The 22,396-nt window shown below is 48.2% G+C and overlaps 1 protein-coding gene across 2 annotated transcripts in view; it reads left to right on the top strand.

Annotated features, from left to right (window-relative positions):
- ipcef1 (interaction protein for cytohesin exchange factors 1) overlaps positions 1-22,396 on the top strand; it is a 130,156-nt gene that overhangs the window by 54,081 nt on the left and 53,679 nt on the right. Inside the window, exon 1 of one of the 2 annotated variants that reach the window (XM_078404714.1) lies at positions 4,684-4,763. The exons of the other annotated variant lie outside the window; for it this stretch is intronic. The gene's annotated coding sequence lies outside the window, so the exon portion shown is untranslated. Of the gene's footprint in view, positions 1-4,683; positions 4,764-22,396 lie in introns of those variants that run through there. 2 annotated transcript variants of the gene reach the window in all.

Genomic DNA, 22,396 nt, shown 5'->3' with positions numbered 1-22,396 from the left:
TGTACTGATTATTAGAACTGGCTGCAAAGTGACGTCAGGCAACATCACCGGTGATCGTGCAGCTCCACCTGATGAACTGAATGCTTTCTATCCTCGCTTTGAGCAGAAGGCCAACATGGGATGAGATGGGTGGCATCCATCTCAACAGACTCAAGTGTGCCTCTTCCCAGGGTCATTGATGCAGAGGTTAGATCGGCCTTCCTGCGCGTAAACCCTCGAAAAGCAACAGGCCCGGACGGAGTTCCTGGCCATGTCCTTAGTAGCTGCAAGGCCCAGCTAGCGGGAATGTCCAGGGACATCTTTAACCTCTCCCTACTCCATTCTGAGGTACCCACCTGCTTCCTTGTACACCAGTCACTGAAAGTAAACATGCAGGTACAGCAGGCAATGAAGAGAGCCAATGGCTTGTTGGCCTTCATAAAGAGAGGATTTCAGTATAGGAGCAAAGAGGTCCTTCTGCAGTTGTACAGGGCCCTGGTGAGACCACTCCTAGAGTATTATGTGAAGTTTTGGTCTCCTTATTTGAGGAAGGACGTCCTTGCTATTGAGGCAGTGCAGCGTAGGTTCATGAGGTTAATCCCCGGGATGGCGGGACTGTCATATGAGGAAAGATTGGAAAGACTGGGCTTGTATTCACTGGAGTTTAGAAGGATGAGAGGGGATCTTATAGAAACGTATAAAATTATAAAAGGACTGGACAAGCGAGACGCAGGAAAAATGTTCCCAATGTTGGGGGAGTCCAGAACCAGGGGCCACCATCTAAGATTAAAGGTGAGGCCATTTAAAACTGAGATGAGAAAAAAACTTTACACCCAGAGAGTTGTGAATTTGTGGAATTCTCTGCCACAGAGGGCAGTGGAGGCCAATTCACTGGATGAATTTAAGAGAGGGTTAGATAGAGCTCTAGGGGCTAGTGGAATCAAGGGATATGGGGAGAAGGCAGGCACGGGTTACTGATTGTGGATGATCAGCCATGATCACAATAGTTGGCGGTGGTGGCTTGAAGGGCCAAATGGCCTCCTCCTGCACCTATTTTCTATGTTTTCTATGTTTTCTAAGAAGACCACTATCAATCTGGTGACAAAGAAAAGTAAGATCTCATGCCTTAATAATTAGTGTCCAGTGTCCTTGACATCCACCCTCACAAAGTGTTTTGAGAGGCTAGTTATGGAAGGCATTAAATCCAGTCTACCCAGCGGCCTTGACCCACTGCAGTTCACCTACCGCCGTGACAGGTCCACGATCGATGCCATCGCCCTGGCCCTACACCCGCGCCTAGAACACCTGGATAAGAGAGACACCTACGTCAGACTCCTATTCATAACCTACAGCTCTGCCTTTAATACCATTATACCATCCAAGCTCATCGCCAAACCCACTGGACTTGGTGTCAGCACTCATCTCTGCAACTGGATCCTCGATTTCCTGAGCGACTTAGGGCGGCACGGTGGCACAGCGGTAGAGTTGCCGCCTTATAGCGAATGCAGCGCCGGAGACCCGGGTTCGATCCCGACTACGGGTGCTGCACTGTACGGAGTTTGTACGTTCTCCCCGTGACCTGCGTGGGTTTTCTCCGAAATCTTCGGTTTCCTCCCACACTCCAAAGACGTGCAGGTTTGTAGGTTAATTGGCTGGGCAAAATGTAAAAATTGTCCCTAGTGGGTGTAGGATAGTGTTAGTGTGCGGGGATCGCTGGGCGGCGCGGACCCGGTGGGCCGAAGGGCCTGTCTCTGTGCTGTATCTCTAAATCTAAAAAATCTAAATCTGACCAACAGACCCCAATCAGTGAGGATAGGGGACAACTCATCCTCTACGATAATCCTCAACACTGGTGCCCCGCAAGGCTGCGTTCTCCGCCCCCTTCACTACTCCTTGTACACCCACGACTGTGCAGCCACGTACAAATCTGATTCCATTCGTTTAATTTAGTTTAGTTCAGAGATACACCGCGGAAACAGGCCCTTCGGTCCACTGGGTCCGCGCCGACCAGCGATCCCCGCACACTAACACCATCCTACACCCACTGGGGACATTTTTTACATTTACCGAGCCAATCAACCTACAAACCTGCACGTCTTTGGAGTGCGGGAGGAAACCGAAGATCTCGGAGAAAACCCACGGGTAGAACGTACAAACTCCATACTTACAGCAGTCGGGATGGAACCCGGGTCTCCGGCGCTGCATTCGCTGTAAGGCAGCAACTCTACCGCTGCGCCACCGTGACCGCCCCTCTCAATGTCAACAAGACAAAGGAGATAGTGATCGACTTCAGGAAGTGATGCGGTACACGCATACATTGACAACGCTGAACTAAAGATGGCCGGAAGCTTCTATTTCTCAGAGGTAAACATCACTAGCAACTTGTCCTGGACCACCCATGTTGAAGCAATGGGCAAGAAAGCACAACAACGCCTCTACTTCCTTAGGAGGCTTAGGAAGTTCGGCATGTCCCCACCAACTCTCACCAACTTCTACTGATGCACTGTAGAACGCATTTTATCAGGATGCATCACAGCACGGTTTGGGAACAGCTCCATCCAAGACCGCAAGAAATTGCAAAGAATTGTGGACGCAGCCCAGACCATCGCACAAACCAACCTCCCTTCCATTGGCTTCATTTGTACCTCACGCTGCCTCGGCAAGGCCAGCTGCATAATCAAGGATGAGTCGCACCCTGGCCACTCCCTAATTTCCCCACTCCCGTCAGGCAAGAGGTACAGAGGTTTTCATTTCTGGTCTTTGTCCAAACATCTGCAAATTAATGCCCCCCCCCCCTCCCCCTTACTGTACCCACCCACCACTTGCCAGACTATGTCCTGGCCACACCTCTCCTTCAGCTTTTTCACCCCTACTATAATCAGTCTGAAACAGAGTCCTGACCTGAAACGTTGCCTATCCATGTCCTCCAGAAATGCTGTTTGGCCCGCTGAGTTACTCCAGCACTTAGCGTGACTCTAGACAGAAAGGTTGATAAAGAATGTGCAATTGAACAACTCTTGAGTAAGACACAAGAACACTTGCTGCCCCAAATGAACAACAAATCGACCTTTGATAGCATCCATGAATATCAGTCGCAATGCAGTAAGTACTCTGTGATCTTCAGTGCAAATGTTTGTCCTTTGAAGGACTTGACAGCACTGGGCCTGTACTCACTGGAGTTTAGAAGGTTGAGGAGGTACCTCATTGAAACTTACAGAATAATGAAAGGCACAGATAGAGTGGTTGTGGAGAGGATGTTTCCACTGGTGGAAGAGTCTAGAACCAGAGGTCACAGCCTCAGAATTAAAGGGCGCTCTTTTAGAAAGGAGGTGAGGAGGAATTTCTTCAGTCAGAGGGTGGTTAATCTGTGGAACTCATTGCCACAGAGGGCTGTGGAGGCCAGGTTAGTGGATATTTTTAAGGCAGAGATAGACAGATTCTTGATTAGAACGGGTGTCAGGGATTATGGGCTCAACATCCGAGGGCGTACACGCCACTGGAGTTAAATGGGTCTACTGTGGATAGGGTGAGCAGCTTTAAATACCTGGGAGTCCACATCACAGAGGATCTGACATGGACAACACACATTGCCGCACTGGTGGGTAAGGCAGGGCAGCGCCTTTACCACCTCAGACAGCTGAGGAAATTCAGAGTCTCTCTGAGGATCCTTCAGTGCTTCTACTCTGGGGCTGTAGAAAGCATCTTGTCCGGCAACATCACAATCTGGTTTGGGAACAGCTTTGCCCAGGACAGGATGGCCCTGCAGAGAGTAATGCGTTTGGTAGAACGCACCATGGGAACTACACTCGTCCCCCTGCAGGACCTATACATCAGGAGGTGCAGATCCAGAGCCAGCAACATTATGGGGGACCCCTACCACCCCAGCAATGGACTGTTCCAGCTGCTACGGTCAGGCAAACGCCTCCGCTGTCACACTGTGAAAACGGAGAGGATGAGACGGAGTTTCTACCCACAGGCCATCAGGACTGTTAACTTTTATATCACCAACGACTAATTTATTGTATTAATTTATTTTTTGTGTTCTGTCTTTTAAAAAAAAAAAATTCTATTCTGTTTCGTAGTTTAGCACAATCCGCAGGCATTGCCACTTTCATTTCACTGCACATCTTGTATGTGCATGTGGCAAATAAAGTAGACTTGACTTGACTTAACTTATGGGGAGAAGGCAGGAAAATAGGATTAGGAGGCAGAGAGCAGCCTTGATTGAATGGCAGAGAAGACTTGATGGGCCGAATGGCCTTATTCTACGCCAATAACTTGTGAAGTTGTGAAGTTGTGAGACGCTGTTTTGTCAAAATTGTGACCAACATGACTCACTGGTGTAGCTGGCAAATCTTGCTGCCGTCCAGAGAAACTCACAATCGGGTGAAGTGGACGGATGTCTTAATTTCCTCCGGTGCTGAATGGCAGCGAGTTTTGCCAGAGTAAGTTACACTGGGTGTGTATGTCGTTGCAAGCAGTGTTGGGCAGCAGAAGGGGATACACTGAAAAAACAAGTGCAGCACGCGTTAGTCCAAAGTAAATTTGTGCAGTCTGGCTTGCTTGGAGATATTAAGTGGATCCATTTCTGCAATGGAGGACTGGCGGAAGAGCAACAGGAAAGCAGTTTAACCGACGTGTGAACAATGGTGAACCTGCTCACTTTGTTCTGCTCATATCATTTGTGGTGATGACCAGTTGGAGCTGACATTTCCTGTGCATTTTGACAGCGCACCACTTCACCAATATAGCTTTCGAGAGGGCTCAGAGACTTGAAGGGCTTGGTATGTAATTTGTATTTATTTTTTTTTCGTATGGATGCTTTTCGTTATTTTTCTAAATGTATTTGTTTGCTGACTTTGAGCCCGCCTGACTCAAATAAGTTGCGCCACTCAGCAATGTCAAAAGAGGAAGAACGCGGACCCGATAAGAGTAACTTTCTTTGCAGAAACTTCACAAGTTTTGAAAAAGGTTTTCACGCGCTCAGAGCTCACGATTCATGCTGTGTGGATACTTGCAACTTTTTGCCAGAAGGGTGTTAGGTAAAGTCGGCGTGTTCGGTAAGTTGTCAGCCGATTGCTCCTTTGATTTCGTTAATGACTAGACCAAGTGGACCCGTTGGGCCCATTCCTCATAGAGGGGAGGGGGGGGAGGCAAGGAAGGGGAGAGGGTGTGACTGAGTGAGCCCTGGACACAAAGCCTCTCCTGTATTGGTGTAGCACCCTCAACCAGCCCCCCACTCATTCCCCCTTATCTCCCCCTCCTCCCCCCACTCACCCACTCCATCCCCGATGCCAAAAATATGCTGTTTTATGCATCTTTCAAAATGACAAATGTTCACTTTTTTATCATCATAGCTTGCAGCTACCGAATGACAGCTCGTTTATATCGCAGAGACAACGAACTGCAGATGCTGGTTTAGAAAAGACATAAAGTGCTGGAGTAACCCAGCGGGTCGGGTAGCATCTCTGGGGAACATGAATAGGAGCCGTTTCAGATTGGGGGCCCTTCTTCAGTCTGAGGAATTGTCTCGACCCGTAACGTCACCTGTTCATGCTCTCCTGAAATGCTGCCTGAACCACTGACTTACTCCAACACTTTGGGTCCCGACCCTGAAACGGCACCTGGTCATGTCCTCCAGAGATGCTGCCTGACTCGCCGGGTTACCTTAGCACATAGTGTCTTCATTTATATTGCATATGTTCTGTTGAATTGTAGGTGGTTTCAGCAGAGTTGCTGATGTTGTTCTTGACGTTGCACTGTGTGTGGTCGTGTGGCACGAATTTCTCAACCTAACCCTTAACTGTTTGCCATCTGCTGATACTGTGCCAGCAGCTATGTAGATAAATGTAGAGAAGGCCTACCGGGAGGAGATGGCTGATCTGGCACTCTGGTGTCAGGACAACAGCCTCCTCTTGAATGTCACTAAAACTAAGGAGCTGATTGTGGACTTTAGAAGGGTTCAACATCCAAGGACGTACGCGCCACTGGAGATAAATGGGTCTACTGTGGATAGGGTGAGCAGTTTTAAATACTTGGGAGTCCACATCACAGAGGATCTGATATGGGCAACGCACATTGCTGCACTGGTGGGTAAGGCAAGGCAGCGCCTTTACCACCTCAGATAGCTGAGGAAATTCAGAGTGTCTCTGAGGATCCTTCAATGCTTCTACTCTGGGGCTGTAGATAGCATCCTGTCCGGCAACATTACAGTCTGGTTTGGGAACATCTCTGCCCAGGACAGGAAGGCCCTGCAGAGAGTGGTGCGTTCGGCTGAACGCACTATGGGAACTACACTCGCCCCCCTGCAGGACCTATACATCAGGAGGTGCAGATCCAGAGCCAGCAACATTATGGGGGACCCCTACCACCCCAGCAACGGACTGTTCCAGCTGCTACGGTCAGGCAAACGCCTCCGCTGTCACGCTGTGAAAACGGAGAGGATTAGACGGAGTTTCTTCCCACAGGCCATCAGGACTGTTAACTTTTATAACTCCAGGGACTAAATTTTGTCTTCTCTGTATTAACTTTTATTTATATGCTGTAACTGTAATTCTTTTTTTGTGCACAATCCGCAGGCATTGGCACTTTCATTTCACTGCACATCGTGTATGTGTATGTGACAAATAAACTTGACTTGACTTGAAATGAGTTTCCTCAAGACCTCGATTTTACTTTGACTGGCCAATATTTGTCAGAAGTTAGTGGTGGAGATGCCTTGGTGATGTTCAGAAGATTGTTAAACTACATTGATGTCTAACCTATTGTTTTAGAAAAGCAATCAAATAATGAGGAGAATTAATTTTTGACTTGGCAAATACTGATGAGAGGGAGGGTAAGGATAAGGCACGGTAGCGCAGCGGTAGAGTTGCTGCTTTACAGCGAATGCAGCGCCGGAGACTCAGGTTCGATCCTGACTACGGGTGCTGCACTGTAAGGAGTTTGTACGTTCTCCCCGTGACCTGCGTGGGTTTTCTCCGAGATCTTCGGTTTCCTCCCACACTCCAAAGACTTACAGGTATGTAGGTTAATTGGCTGGGTAAATGTTAAAAATTGTCCTTAGTGGGTGTAGGATAGTGTTAATGTGTACGGGGATCACTGGGCGGCATGGACTTGGTGGGCCGAGAAGGCCTGTTTCCGGCTGTATATATATGATATGGTATGATATGATAGACACAAAAAGCTGGAGTAACAATAGACAATAGACAATAGACAATAGACAATAGGTGCAGGAGTAGGCCATTCGGCCCTTCGAGCCAGCACCGCCATTCAATGTGATCATGGCTGATCATTCTCAATCAGTACCCCGTTCCTGCTTTCTCCCCATACCCCCTGACTCCGCTATCCTTAAGAGCTCTATCTAGCTCTCTCTTGAATGTATTCAGAGAATTGGCCTCCACTGCCCTCTGAGGCTGGTAACTCTGGAGTAACCAGGCAGTCTCTCTGGAGAGAGGAAATGGGTGACGTTTCGGGTCGAGAAACAAAAACTGAGCTGGTTTTATAGCATTTTCCTGAAAATAGTTTGCTTCTGGAAAAATCAACTTAGTTGACTAAATAATCAGTAACAGTGAATTACAAGTTTTCTGAAAAAAAAGTCTTGGCCAGAAACATCACCCATTCCTTCTATCCAGAGATGCTGCCTGTCCCGCTGAGTTACTCCAGCATCATTTGTCTAGCTTTAAACATTCTGCTCCACTGACATCTTTAAATCATTTTCGTTTATCGTGAGCATTGCGGGCATGATTAGTATTTACTGCCCAGCCATAATTGCCCTTGGGAATACTGGGTGAAGCTGCCCACTTGAAGTGCCACACTTCAAGAGTCTAGAGTGTTTTATTGTCATGTGTCCCAGATAGGACAATGAAATTCTTACTTGTAGCAGCACAACAGAATATGTAAACATAGTACACTGTAAACAATATATTAAATGAGAAAAAAAGTTCAGTGTGTATATATACACATACCTACATATACCTATTGACGTCTATATACTTATATACATCTATATATACAAAATGCTGGAGTAACTCAGCAGGTCAGGCAGCATCTCGGGAGAGAAGGAATGGGTGACGTTTCGGGTCGAGACCTTTCTTCTGAAGAAGGATCTCGACCCGAAACGTCACCCATTCCTTCTCTCCCGAGATGCTGCCTGGCCTGCTGAGTTACTCCAGCATTTTGTGAATATATATATATATATATATATATATCTTAGGCCCCCTCGGTCATGGCTGACCATGGGTGATGCATCCTCGTTGGCTGCTTGTTCCACACCTCGGCTAGAGCAGCTTCGCTCGTGGCTGAAGAGTCTAATGTGGGAGTGACAGTCTCTGTGGCAAAGGTCACATTTGTGTGTGGTCTCTGGTCTGTTGAAGTTGCTGCGCTCCTTTCTGCGTGCCCGCTTGTCTGCCGCTGCGTTCATCAGTTTCTCTCCCCCCGTTTTGAGATGTTGGTTCAGGGTACCTCTCCATCTCGTGCGGTCAGCTGCAAGGCTCTCCCAGGACTCCACATCGATGTCGAGCCCCTTCAAATCTCTCTTGCGGACATCCTTGTAACGTAGCTGGGGGCGGCCAATGGTTCTCCTCCCAGATGTCAGCTCTCCATAGAGGATGTCTTTTGGAATATGGCCATCCTCCATGCGGTGGACATGGCCCAGCCATCGCAGCCTGTGCTGCCTAAGTAGAGTGTACATACTGGGAAGGCCAGCGCCAGACAGAATCTCGGCGTTGGACACTCTGTCTCGCCAGGATATACCCAGGATACGGCGGATGCTTCTAAGGTGGAAGGTGTTGAGCCTTCTCTCCAGTCTGGCGTATGTAGTCCATGTCTCACTGCCGTACAGCAGCCTGCTGTTGTCACAGGCGTTGCGTTGTAGACTGCTATCTTTGTCTTCACTGTCAGCTTTGGATTGGTCCACACTCGAGTTGTGAGGCGAGCGAGAGTTGTAGCTGCCTTCCCGATCCTCTTGTCAATCTCTGTGTCCAAGGAGAGGTTGTCGGTGATGGTGGAGCCGAGGTACGTGAACTGATGGACGGCATCGAGTTCGTAGTCGTCGATGGTGATGACAGTCGGTGCCTCTGTATCCTGTCCCAGGACGTTCGTCTTCTTCAGGCTGATGGTCAGCCCAAAGTCCTTGCAAGCCCGATAGAAGCGGTCCATCAGTGACTGTAGTTCCTGCTGGGTGTGGGACACATCTGCTGCGTCATCGGCGAACAACATGTCTCTGATGAGAGCTTCACGTACGTTTGTCTTGGCTCGGAGGCGGGTGAGGTTGAAGAGCTTGCCATCTGATCTTCTGTTGCGGTGCCGAAGGCATGTTTCAGGAGCAGAGCGAAGAAAATCCCAAAGAGTGTGGGAGCGAGGACGCAGCCTTGTTTGACGCCACTGCGGATGTCGAAGGGCTCCCAGAAGCGGCCATTGAACTGCACTGTCCCCTTCGTGTTGATGTGGAAGGATTCTATCATGCTCTGCAGTTTTGGTGGGCAGCCGATCTTTGGGAGAGCCTTGAATAGGCCATGTCTGCTGACGAAGTCGAACGCCTTGGTGAGGTCAATGGAAGCAATATACAGGGGCATCCGCTGTTCTCTGCACTTCTCCTGGAGCTGGCGAAGGGAGAAGACCATGTCTACTGTTGATCTTCCAGCTCGGAAACCGCACTGTGACTCTGGGTAGACACGTTCTGCCGGCTTCTGCAGGCGGATCAAGACGACCCGAGCAAAGACCTTGCCGACGATGTTGAGGAGGGAGATGCCTCTGTAGTTGTTGCAGTCGCTTCTCTCGCCCTTGTTCTTGTAGAGGGTAATGATCGTGGCATCCCTCATGTCCTGCGGTACAGCTCCTTCTTGCCAGCACTGGCAGAGGACTTACAATAGACAATAGGTGCAGGAGGAGGCCATTCGGCCCTTCGAGCCAGCACCGCCATTCAATGTGATCATGGCTGATCATTCTCAATCAGTACCCCGTTCCTACCTTCTCCCCATACCCCCTGACTCCGCTATCCTTAAGAGCTCTATCTAGCTCTCTCTTGAATGCATTCAGAGAATTGGCCTCCACTGCCTTCTGAGGCAGAGAATTCCACAGATTCACAACTCTCTGACTGAAAAAGTTTTTCCTCATCTCCGTTCTAAATGGCCTACCCCTTATTCTTAAACTGTGGCCCCTGGTTCTGGACTCCCCCAACATTGGGAACATGTTTCCTGCCTCTAACGTGTCCAACCCCTTAATAATCTTATACGTTTTGATAAGATCCCCTCCGATCCTTCTAAATTCCAGCGTATACAAGCCTAGTCGCTCCAGTCTTTCAACATACGACAGTCCCGCCATTCCGGACTTCATGCAGAGGAAGCAGTAAGGTAGTCTTGCAGTGCTTGATCAGGTCAGGGCGAATCCCATCACTGCCTGGGGCCTTGCCTGAGGCCAGGCTGTCAATGGCCTTGCCTGAGCTCTTCTATCATCGGCTCCCCATCTAACTCATCCGTGGTCGGCAGGCACTCGATGGCGCCAAGTGCGGAGGGGGACACAGTGTTCTCTCTCTCGAGTAGAGGTCGGAGTAGTGTTCCACCCTTCTCTCCATCTGCTGGCATTTGTCTGTGATTACTTCCCCAGCGGAGGATTTGAGGGGGGCTGTCTCGCCCTGGACTGGTCCTAGTGCCTTCTTAACGCCACCGTGCATTCCCCTGATGTTCCCTGTTATGGCGGCCATCTGGATGTCCTCACTAAGCTGTGCCCAGTACTTATTGGCGCAACACCTGGCAGTCTGCTGGCATATATATGTGTGCGTATATATATATATATATATATCTTTTTGTGCACAACCCGCAGGCATTGCCACTTTCATTTCACTGCACATCGAGTATGTGTATGTGACAAATAAATTTGACTTGACTTGACTTGACACATGCACGCACACATATGTACATATAAAAAGCAAACAAACAATAATAGTGCAATTATTCACAAAATACTGGAGTAACTCAGCAGGTCAGGCAGCATCTCGGGAGAGAAGGAATGGGTGACGTTTCGGGTCGAGACCCTTCTTCAGTCTGAAGAAGGGTCTCGACCCGAAACGTCACCCATTCCTTCTCTCCCGAGATGCTGCCTGACCTGCTGAGTTACTCCAGCATTTTGTGAATAAATACCTTCGACTTGTACCAGCATCTGCAGTTATCTTCTTATAATAATAGTGCAATAAAATGACACTTCTTGTGTTGAGTAATGAGTTGCAGAAGCAGTGAAGGAACCATAATGTATTTCCTGGCAAAGTATTTTAGGGAAGGAAATGTCCTGTCATTTCCTTAAATGAATTGTTCACTTTCATAGTGACTCTTATTGCCCTCTGTCGGGGGCCCAGTGAGCCATTCTATTTCCTCAAACTGCTAAATGTAACAGCCCGGATCTCACCGTTGTGTTGGCCATTGCATTGGTCTGCAACATCATTAATCTCACCACCAATTTCCATCCTGCACTCAAATTCACTTGGACCATCTGTGACCCCTCCCCCCCCTTTCATGATCGAACTGCCTCCATCACAGGAGATGGATTATCGACTGACATCTGTTATAAACCCACTGACTCTGACAACTATCTAGACTACGTCAGGTAGCCTGGGGCTACCTAATCACCCGGTTGCCAAAAACCTTAACTCCCCCTCCCATTCCCACACTGACCTTTCTGTCCTGGGCCTCCTCCGTTGTCAGAGTGAGACCAAATGCACTCAGATTGGAGGAACGGCACCTTATATTTTGTTTGGGCAGCTTACACCCCAGTGGTATGAGTTTTTATTTCTCTAACTTCAAGTAACCCTTGTATCTCCCTCTCTCTCTCTCCATCGCTCCCCTGCCCAAGCCGTGACCCGAAACGTCACCTATTCCTTTTCTCCTTTCGGGGGGAGAGGGGGGAGGGGGGGAGGAGAGGGTGCTGCACCAATGCAGGAGAGGTTTGGGCCCAACGGGTCCACGGTCTAGTTTTGTATAAAATGTAAACCTCGTGTGGGCATGACACTTGCTTCGATCAGCTATGTTTAGATATTACACATGATCCCTTTTGCTGCACTGTAATTGTAAACAAATGGAAGTTTGCAAGTTGTGCAATTTTCATTCAATTATTGGAAATAGAACATGAAGCTTTTCAGCGGGTAGTCCATAGAGCTCAGAGGACCATCGGAACACAGCTACCAGCCTTGGAGGGCATCTACAACACACAATGTCTCAGAAAAGCCACCAGCAACCACAAAGACTCTTCACACCCCTGCAACAGTCTGTTCGAACTTCTACCATCGGGCAGACGATACAAGGCCTTCTACGCCCGCACCTCCAGACTCAGGAACAGCTTCATCCCCAGGGCCATAGCTGCTATGAACCGGTCCTGCTGAGCCGGATGGTCACATCGCACAGTGAACCAGCACAGATCTACTTGCACTTTATTCTGTCTTAAAACTGTTACAAACTGTTTTGTTGGGTTGTTGTTGCTTAAATTAATACTGACTGGCTAATTAATTTATTGCATGGTATGGGAGGCGCATTCCCAATCTCGTTGTACCCCTGTACAATGACAATAAAGATATATTGTATTGTATTGTATTGTATTGTAAGGATGGCACGGTGGTGCAGCGGTAGAGCTACCACCTTACAGCGCTCACAGCACCAGGGACCCGGGTTCGATCCTGACTGTGGGTGCGTGTCTGTGCAGAGTTTGTACGTTCTACCACACTCCAAAGACGTACAGGTTTGAAGGTATAAAATGGTATAAAATGTAAATTGACCCGAGTGCAGGATAGTGCTAGGGTGCGGGGATCGCTGGTCAGTGCGGACTTGATGGGCCGAAGGGCCTGTTTCCGTGCAGTATCTCTAAACTAAACTAAACTAAACTAAAATGACGTAGTCTGCAGTGCTTGAGTCATTTGTCGTATGTGTGTTTAGGTTGAGATTCTGGAAGGCTGGCGTTGAGCAGTCAGGTCACGGTGTCTGTAGCTGTTAAGTCTGTCTCCCTGGCAAACAGTCTCCAGCAGGGCCGTCTTAACGCATGGGCCTGATGGGCACTTGCCCGTGGCCCCACGAGCATAGGGGCCCCATGCTGACCTGTGTATGTTAAGTGACTTGCAATAAATAAATACTACTTTAAAAATGTAGGTTCAATAAGTGCTTTTTTCGCAACATTTTCCATCCCTAAGTGCTTCTCACAGCGATCTGTAAGTGCTTTTCGCAACAATGTAGCACCCTAAGTCCATCGCTAAGTGCCTTTCGGTAAGTGCTTTTCGCCGGCACGACAGGGGGGGCTGGTAGGGAAAGGGGGGTGGGGGAGAGTAACGGTAGGGGCCCCAGTACACTGCTTTGCCCGGGGGCCCATAATGCTGTAAAAACGGCCCTGGTCTCCAGGACTGATTATCTGCTTCCTGGGGAAACTTGCTCACACGCCAGCACCTGGCTTCTCCTTCTTACAATCAGAAGTCAAGTTCAATGTAAAAGCAGCTACTAACTTACCAAAAAGTAACGGTCCTGTCCCACGTAGGCGATTTTAAGGTGACTGCCGGTGACTAGGCTGTCGTTGAACGTTTGCCGGGGTGTCGCGCACGGGCGTGATCGTGAGGAGTCTTCAATGAATCGTAGCGGATCTCGGCGCGTCGTGGAAAAATATTCCAGATAGAAATTTCTCGGCTTGTGGCCAGGTATCGTAGCTTATTGCGGGCGCTGTCTGTCGCACGCTGTCCCCAGGTTTGCTAGGTTGTCGCAGATGCGTTTAGAAGCACGTAATATTAAATTAAGAAAAGGCATTTGAAGATACCAGAAGATGGTTTTGTTTAACCCATTTATTTACCGTCAGGACATTTGACGGGTAGATTGGAGGTGACAGTTTGACGGTCAGGTGAGCGTGGGAATTTCGTGATGTTTCCGAAGACGGTGTAATCTCCTAGCCAGGTGCTAGTTTCACAAAAAAAGTAACTTGTATCGACCTGACTCGGCATTGTCGTGGTCATTGTCGTGGTCATTGTCGTGGTCATTGTCGTGGTCATTGTCGTGGTCATTGTCATGGTCATTGTCGCGGTCATTGTCGTGGTCATTGTCGTGGTCATTGTCGTGGTCATTGTCGTGGTCATTGTCATGGTCATTGTCGTGGTCATTGTCGTGGTCATTGTCATGGTCATTGTCGCGGTCATTGTCGTGGTCATTGTCATGGTCATTGTCATGGTCATTGTCGTGGTCATTGTCGTAGGGTAAAAGAAAATTTCGGCGACGCGCTACGACTTTGACAGTTGCCGGAGATCGCCTTAAAAATCGTGTAACTTGGACAGGCCCTTAACCCATTCCTTCTCTCCAGAGATGCTGCCTGTCCCACTGAGTCACTCCAGCATTTTGTGCCTATCTTGAGTAAGCTGACTCTGTTGGGTGATTGGTTCTAGTTAGAAATGGTGTCAAGTTAGGAAAAGGGGACGTACAACGAGATCTGGGTGTCCTAGTGCATCAGTCACTGAAAAGAAGCATGCAGGTACAGCAGGCAGTGAAGAAAGCCAATGGAATGTTGGCCTTCATAACAAGAGGAGTTGAGTATATGAGCAAAGGGGTCCTTCTGCAGTTGTATAGGTCCCTAGTGAGACCACACCTGGAATACTGTGTGCAGTTTTGGTCTCCAAATTTGAGGAAGGATATTCTTGCTATTGAGGGCGTGCAGTGTAGGTTTACTAGGTTAATTCCTGGAATGGCGGGACTGTCATATGTTGAAAGACTGGAGTGACTAGGCTTGTATACACTGGAATTTAGAAGGATGAGAGGGGATCTTATTGAAACATATAAGATTATTAAGGGGTTGGACACGTTAGAGGCAGGAAACATGTTCCCAATGTTGGGGGAGTCTAGAACAAGGGGCCACAGTTTAAGAATAAGGGGTAGGCCATTTAGAACTGAGATGAGGAAAAGCTTTTTCAGTCAGAGAGTTGTGAATCTGTGGAATTCTCTGCCTCAGCAGGCAGTGGAGGCCAACTCTCTGAATGCATTCAAGAGAGAGCTAGATAGAGCTCTTAAGGATAGGGGGTATGGGGAGAAGGCAGGAACGGGGTATTGATTGAGAATGATCAGCCATGATCACATTGAATGGCGGTGCTGGCTCGAAGGGCCGAATGGCCTCCTCCTGCACCTATTGTCTATTGTCTATTGTCTATAAACATCTCTGGAGGTTCCTCACAAGTTCTGATCCTCTCATTGATCCCCACATGATCATTAATTAATAATGGAGACAAGTAAAGTAAGCTTCAGGTTTTTTTGGAAACTACCCCAATGAAGGTTCTACTGTCAGCTGCGGCTCTCTGAAAGTTTATTGTTTAGTTTATTGTCAGCTATGGAGCCCAAAATTGCTCACAATACTCCAAATGCAGTCTGACCAGCACCTTATAAAGCCTCAGCTTTACACCCCTGTTTTTGTATTCTAGTCCTCTCAAACTTTTTACGCTTTAGTTTATTGTCACATGTGCCGAGGTACAGTGAAAAGCTTTTGTTGCGTGCTAACTAGCCAGTGGAAAGGCAATACACAATTACAATCGAGCCATTTACAGTGTATAGATACATGATAAGGGAATAACGTTTAGTGCAAGGTAAAGCCAGCAAAGTCCGATCAAGGATAGTCACCAAAGAGGTAGATAGTAGTTCTGCACTGCTCTCTGGTTTTGGTAGGATGATTCAGTTGCCTGATAACGGCTGGGAAGAAACTGTCTTTGAATCTGGAGGTGTGTGTTTTCACACTTCTACACCTTTCTGCCTGATGGGAGAGGGGAGAAGAGGGAGTGGCCAGGGTGCGACTCGTCCTTGATTGTGCTGCTGGCCTTGCCGTGGCAGCGTGAGGTATAAATGGAGCCAATGGAAGGGAGGTTGGTTTGTGTGACGGTCTGGGCTGCGTCCGCAATTCGCAGCAATTTCTTGCGGTCTTGGATGGAGCTGGTCCCAAACCAAGCTGTGATGCGTCCTGATAGAATGCTTTCTGTGGCGCATCTGTTGAAGTTGGTGAGAGTTGTAGGGGACGTGCCGAACATCCTAAGCCTTCTAAGGAAGTAGAGGCGTTGGTGTGCTTTCTTGGTTGTTGCTTCAATATGGATGGTCCAGGAGAAGTTGTTGGTGAGGATTACTTATCGTTCCGGTAAACCAGGAAGACTGACAACCATGGCCCTTGGGAAAAGTTCTAGGCTGACTTGCCGTGCCTAAGATCTTAAGCATCAGTAGGTTTTGATGGAAATATCACTAAGGACTTGTTGACCTTATGCCATGCTTGATGGTGACTTGCATTGAGTTTGGAATTTTCTTGAATGGGTCAAGTCAGTGGCATTATTAACTCCCTTTCCCAAAATGTAAACAGCTCCAGGAAAGCGTAAAGTCACACCTGATACAGTGTGGAAAGAGCCCTTCAGAAACAACTTGCCCAGAGGAACAAATCTTGACATTTCCTTCAGGCTTTTCTTTCGTGCCACTGTAAACTGGTTTAATGACTACTTTCACACATGATTCCATCATCAATGTTTGGGACATTGGCGCGGCACGGTGGCGCAGCGGTAGAGTTGCTGCTTTGCCCCGCTTGCAGCGCCAGAGACCCGGGTTGATACCAACTACCGGGCGCTGTCTGTACAGAGTTTGTATGTTCTACCCATGACCCCGTGGGTTTTCTCCGAGATCTTCGGTTTCCTCCAACACTCCAAAGACGTCCAGGTTTGTAGGTTAATTGGCTTTGGTATAAATGTAAATTGGCCCTAGTGTGTAGGATGATGTTAATGTGCGGGGATCACTGATCGGTGCGACTCGGTGGGCCGAAGGGCCTGTTTCCGAGCTGTATCTCTAGACTAAACAAACTAAAACGCACTACCTCTGGTTTGCATCCAGGTACACCTGGTTGTAGCTGCACCAGGTACACCTGGTTGTAAGTGCACCAGGTACACCTGGTTGTAACTGCACCAGGTACACCTGGTTGTACTGCACCAGGTGCACCTGGTTGTAACTGCACCAGGTATACCTGGTTGTAACTGCACCAGGTACACCTGGTTGTAACTGCACCAGGTACATCTGGTTGTAACCTGACCAGGTATACCCAGCTGTAACTGTACCAGGTATACCTGGTTGTAACCTGACCAGGTACACCTGGTTGTAACCTGACCAGGTACACCTGGTTGTAGCTGCACCAGGTACAACAAGGCACCTGCACCAAATAAATATTTCCGCAAATCAACCAATGGTGTACAACAAACTATTGTCAAGGAAAATAGAATTTCTTTGCCAAGAGAACAAATCCAAGAGAACAAATCCAAGTTTTTATTCTTTGTCCCGTAGTCATTCAAATTTCTTTGAGACAAGATGTGTTTTTCTGAGTGTGCAGGAAGGAACTGCAGATGCATCTCTGGAGAGAAGGAATGGGTGACGGTTCAGGTTGAATCTGTCCTTCAGTCTGAAGAAGGGTCTTGACCTGAAACGTCGCCCATTCCTTCTGTCCAGAGATGCTGCCTGTCCTGCCATGTAATCTCTTGAGATGTGCAGGGTTGACTTCAAACAACCTCACCTATTTTCCTTTACACCAGGGATACCTCCTGTACTTTGATGTCTGGAGTCAGGTAGTCTTTTTAGATCCCAAACTGAGCTTGGATGAGCAGATTTTAGCAAAGAAATGCTGTTCATTAACATTACTCATGCCACCTTACGTTCCTGAGAATAGACTACCGAGGTGCTACCTAGCTGAACTGCCTGAAGAAGGGTTTCGACCCGAAACGTCACCCATTCCTTCTATCCAGAGATGCCACCTGTCTTGCTGAGTTACTCCAATATTTTGTGTCTATCTTTGGATTGTACCCTGTTTGTGACCATTTTCCAGATGGTCAAGCTGATAGCAGTTGTGTACCAATACAGGATTATTGCATAACGGCCCACAAGTCAGCAGAAATTCAGATGGGACATATTGTAGATGGGGTCCAGAACCTTCGCTACATGCAATGGCATTACATGGAATCAAACAGGACAATACTGGCCTTTGCTTTTTTTAGTTATTAAAGATACAGCAGGGAAACAGGCCCTTCGGCCCACCGAGTTCACACCGACCGGCGATCCTTAGCATTATCCTACACACACCAGGGACAATTTACAATTATACCAAGCCAATTAAGCTACAAATCTGTACTTCGCTGGTCTGTTGGAAGAAACATAGAAACATAGAAAATGAGTGCAGGAGTAGGCCATTCGGCCCTTCGAGCCAGCACCGCCATTCAATACGATCAAAGTGAAGGGGAAAAGATTTAATAGGAATCCGAGGGGTAACTTTTTCACACAAAGGGCGGTGGGTGTATGGAACAAGCTGCCAGAGGAGGTAGTTGATGCTGGGACTATCCCATCGTTTAAGAAACAGTTGGGCAGGCACATGGATAGGACAGGTTTGGAGGGTTATGAACCAAGCACAGGCAAGTGGGACTAGGGTATGCTGGGACATTGTTGGCCGGTGTGGGCGAGTTGGGCCTGTTTCCACACTGTATCACTCTATGATTGTATGAGTCCATGATCACGGCTGATCATCCAAAATCAGTACCCCTTCCGGCTTTCTCCCCATGTCCCTTGATTTCGTTAGCCCTAAGAGCTAAATCTAGCACTGTTGAATGCATCACTAAGAGATAGAGCCGCTCCACACACTCATTCTCGGCACTGTCTGGGCGATGAGAAGCACCCACCATGGTCTGTCTGCAGTGGGGCGTACTGGAGGCTGGAGGGAGGCAGAGGGAGGCAAAACGAATCATGGTGCTGAGAGAAAGAGTTAAGGGCCAAGCTGTGGGTGGGCAGTGGCAGCTTTTAACCAGGTTATTCATGGCTCCCAGCAGTAAGGGAGGCTGAGACCAGTGAGCCACAGGAGATGAGGAGATGTGTCACCGACAGAGAAAACCACCGAGCAAAGGTTAGTGGTGGATAAACTGAATCCAGCAAAGGAGGGTAGAAGCTAGGGCGGTCACGGTGGCGCAGCGGTAGAGTTGCTGCCTTTTACAGCGAATACAGCGCCGGAGTCTCAGGTTCGATCCCGACTACGGGCGCCGTCTGTACGGAGTTTGTACGCTCTCCCCGTGACCTGCGTGGGTTTTCTCCGAGGTCTTCGGTTTCCTCCCACACTCCAAAGACGTACAGGTATGTAGGTTAATTGGCTGGGCAAATGTAAAAATTGCCCCTAGTGGGTGTAGGATAGTGTTAGTGTGCGGGGATCGCTGGGCGGCGCGGACCCGGTGGGCCGAAGGGCCCGTTTCTGCGCTGTATCTCTAAACCTAAATCTAAACAAAACGGTCGCTAGCAAGGAATATAAACACAGATAATGGGAGTTTCACCTCTGACAGTGTACGTTGTACATTAGTGATTTGGAGGAAGGGAATCACAGCCCTGCTTGCGGGTGATGCAAAAATAGGTGGGAAAACTATTCACCTCTATGGAAACGTTTTCACCCGGAGAGTTGTGAATTTGTGGAATTCTCTGCCGCAGAAGGCAGTGGAGGCCAATTCACTGGATGAATTTAAAAGAGAGTTAGATAGAGCTCTAGGGGCTAGCGGGATCAAGGGATACGGGGAGAAGGCAGTCACGGGTTACTGATTGTGGATGATCAGCCATGATCACAATGAATGGCGGTGCTGGCTCGAAGGGCCAAATGGCCTCCTCCAGCACCTATTTTCTGTTAAAAAATTTGGAAAGAGGAAAGCAAGAGAGGGACTGAAAGGTTGCGGTGAGGGGGCAGAGTTGCTATTTTGAGGGAGGGAAGAGCCTTATTCTGCAGGAAAGTGCACAGCGGCGATTGAGGGGCTTTATGTAATTAAACGTGTATGATTTACAAGGGTTTTGCAAGATCTCATGGGAGATCCGGAGACAGAGAGCTCAGTCTGGAGAACAGCAGAGCTCATTTGAAATTGAGGACTCATTTCTTCTCTTGGAGAAATGCCACACTGGACAGGATCCGTTTCGATTTTTTAGATTTAGAAATACAGCGCAGAAACAGGCCCTTCGGCCCACCGGGTCCGCGCCGCCCAGCGATCCCCGCACATTATTACACTATCCTACACTCACTAGGGACATGTTTTACATTTGCCCATCCAATTAACCTACAAACCTGCACGTCTTTGGAGTGTGGGAGGAAACCGAAGATCGCGGAGACAACCCACGCAGGTCACGGGGAGAACGTACAAACTCCGTACAGACGGCGCCCGTAGCCAGGATCGAACCTGAGTCTCCGGCGCTGCATTCGCTGTAAGGCAGCAACTCTACCGCTGCGCCACCGTGCCGACCTAGTTAATTAGTTGTGGGTTAATTCAGTCTGTGGGTTAATCAGTTGTGGGTTAATTCAGTCTGTGGGTTAATTAGTGGGATAATTCAATCTGTGGGTTAATTAGTTGTGGGTTAATTCAGTCTGTGGGTTAATCAGTTGTGGGTTAATTCAGTCTGTGGGTTAATTAGTGGGTTAATTCAATCTGTGGGTTAATTAGTTGTGGGTTAATTCAGTCTGTGGGTTAATTAGTTGTGGGTTAATTCAGTCTGTGGGTTAATTAGTTGTGGGTTAATTCAGTCTGTGGGTTAATTAGTTGTGGGTTAATTCAGTCTGTGGGTTAATTAGTTCTGGGTTAATTCAGTCAGTGGGTTAATTCAGTCTGTGGGTTAATTCAGTCTGTGGGTTAATTCAGTCTGTGGGTTAATTCAGTCTGTGGGTTAATTCAGTCTGTGGGTTAATTAGTTGTGGGTTAATTCAGTCTGTGGGTTAATTCAGTCTGTGGGTTAATTCTTCCCCCTCCAGGCCACTGTCCCAGGTCTCCTGTGGTCATAAGGTCATAAGTGATAGGAGTAGAAATAGGCCATTCGGCCCACCAAGTCTACCCCGCCATTCAATCATGGCTGATCTATCTCTCCCTCCTAACCCCATTCTCCTGCCTTCTCCCCATAACCTCTGACACCCGTACTAATCAAGAATCTATCTATCTCTGCCTTAAAATTTTCCACTGACTTGACCTCCACAGCCTTCTGTGGCAAAGAATTCCACAGATTCACCACCCTCTGACTAAAGTAATTTCTCCTCATCTCCTTCCGAAAAGAACGTCCTTTAATTCTGAGGCTGTGACCTCCACTGTGACTCTCCCACTGGTGGAAACATCCTCCCCACATCCACTCGACCCAAGCCTTTCACTATTCTGTAAGTTTCAGTGAGGTCCCCCCTCATTCTTCTAAACTCCAGCGAGTACAGGCCCAGTGCCGACAAACGCACATCATAGGTTAACCCTCTCATTCCTGGGATCATTCTTGTAAACCTCCTCTGGACCCTCTCCAGAGCCAGCACATCCTTCCCCAGATATGGGGCCCAAAATTGCTCACAATATTCCAAAAGCGGCCTTATAGAGCCTCAACATCACATCCCTGTTTTTGTATACAAGCCCTCTTGAAATAAATGCTAGCATTGAGTTTGCTTTCTTTGCTACCGATATCCGAGATCCAGGAGATCTCGGAGAAAACCCACGCAGGTCACGGGGAGAACGTACAAACTCTGTACAGACAGCGCCCGTAGTCAGGATCGAACCCGGGTCCCTGGCGCTGCAAGGCAGCAACTCTACCGCTGCGCCACCGTGCCGCCCTATTGAAATAACATCAATAAATTGATAAGGTTGTACAATGAACACAACCAATATGTTTAAGAATAAGGGGTAGGCCATTTAGAACGGAGATGAGGAAAAACCTTTTCACTCAGAGAGTTGTAAATCTGTGGAATTCAATGCCTCAGAGGGCAGTGGAGGCCAATTCTCTGGATGCTTTCAAGAGAGAGCTAGATAGAGCTCTAAAGGATAGCGGAGTCAGGGGGTATGGGGTGAAGGCAGGAACGGGGTACTGATTGAGAATGATCAGCCATGATCACATTGAATGGTGATGCTGGCTCGAAGGGCCGAATGGCCTCCTCCTGCACCTATTGTCTATTGTCTATAAAATGAGAATGCATAGAAGTGGATACATGATGAATATAATTTATTGATATGGTCAGGAGCTCAGAGGATGATATGAAAACTGCTCTGTAGCTTTTAGTTTAGTTTAGAGATACAGCGCAGAAACAGGCCTTTCGACCCACAGGGTCCGCGCCGACCAGCGATCCCCGCACATTAACAGTATTTTACGTTTATACCACGCCAATTAACCTACAAACCTGCACGTCTTTGGAGTGTGTGAGGAAACCGAAGATCTCAAAGAAAGCCCACGCAGGTCACGGGGAGAACGTACAAACTCCGTACAGACAGTACCCGTAGTTGGGATTGGCCGGGTCTCTGGCACTGCAGGGCAGCAACTCTTCCACTGAGCCACCGTGACCATCGCTACATTGGCGTGATGTGGCAGTCTTTTGAAAAATGGAAGAGTTATCCTCAGTGTTCTGGTTAAAGGGACAGAAGGGGTAGGAGGAGAAACCTCTTTAAAAA

Source organism: Rhinoraja longicauda, chromosome 9, assembly GCF_053455715.1.
Source record: "Rhinoraja longicauda isolate Sanriku21f chromosome 9, sRhiLon1.1, whole genome shotgun sequence".
Classification (NCBI taxonomy): domain Eukaryota; kingdom Metazoa; phylum Chordata; class Chondrichthyes; order Rajiformes; family Arhynchobatidae; genus Rhinoraja; species Rhinoraja longicauda.
This window is presented reverse-complemented; position numbering and strand designations above follow the sequence as displayed.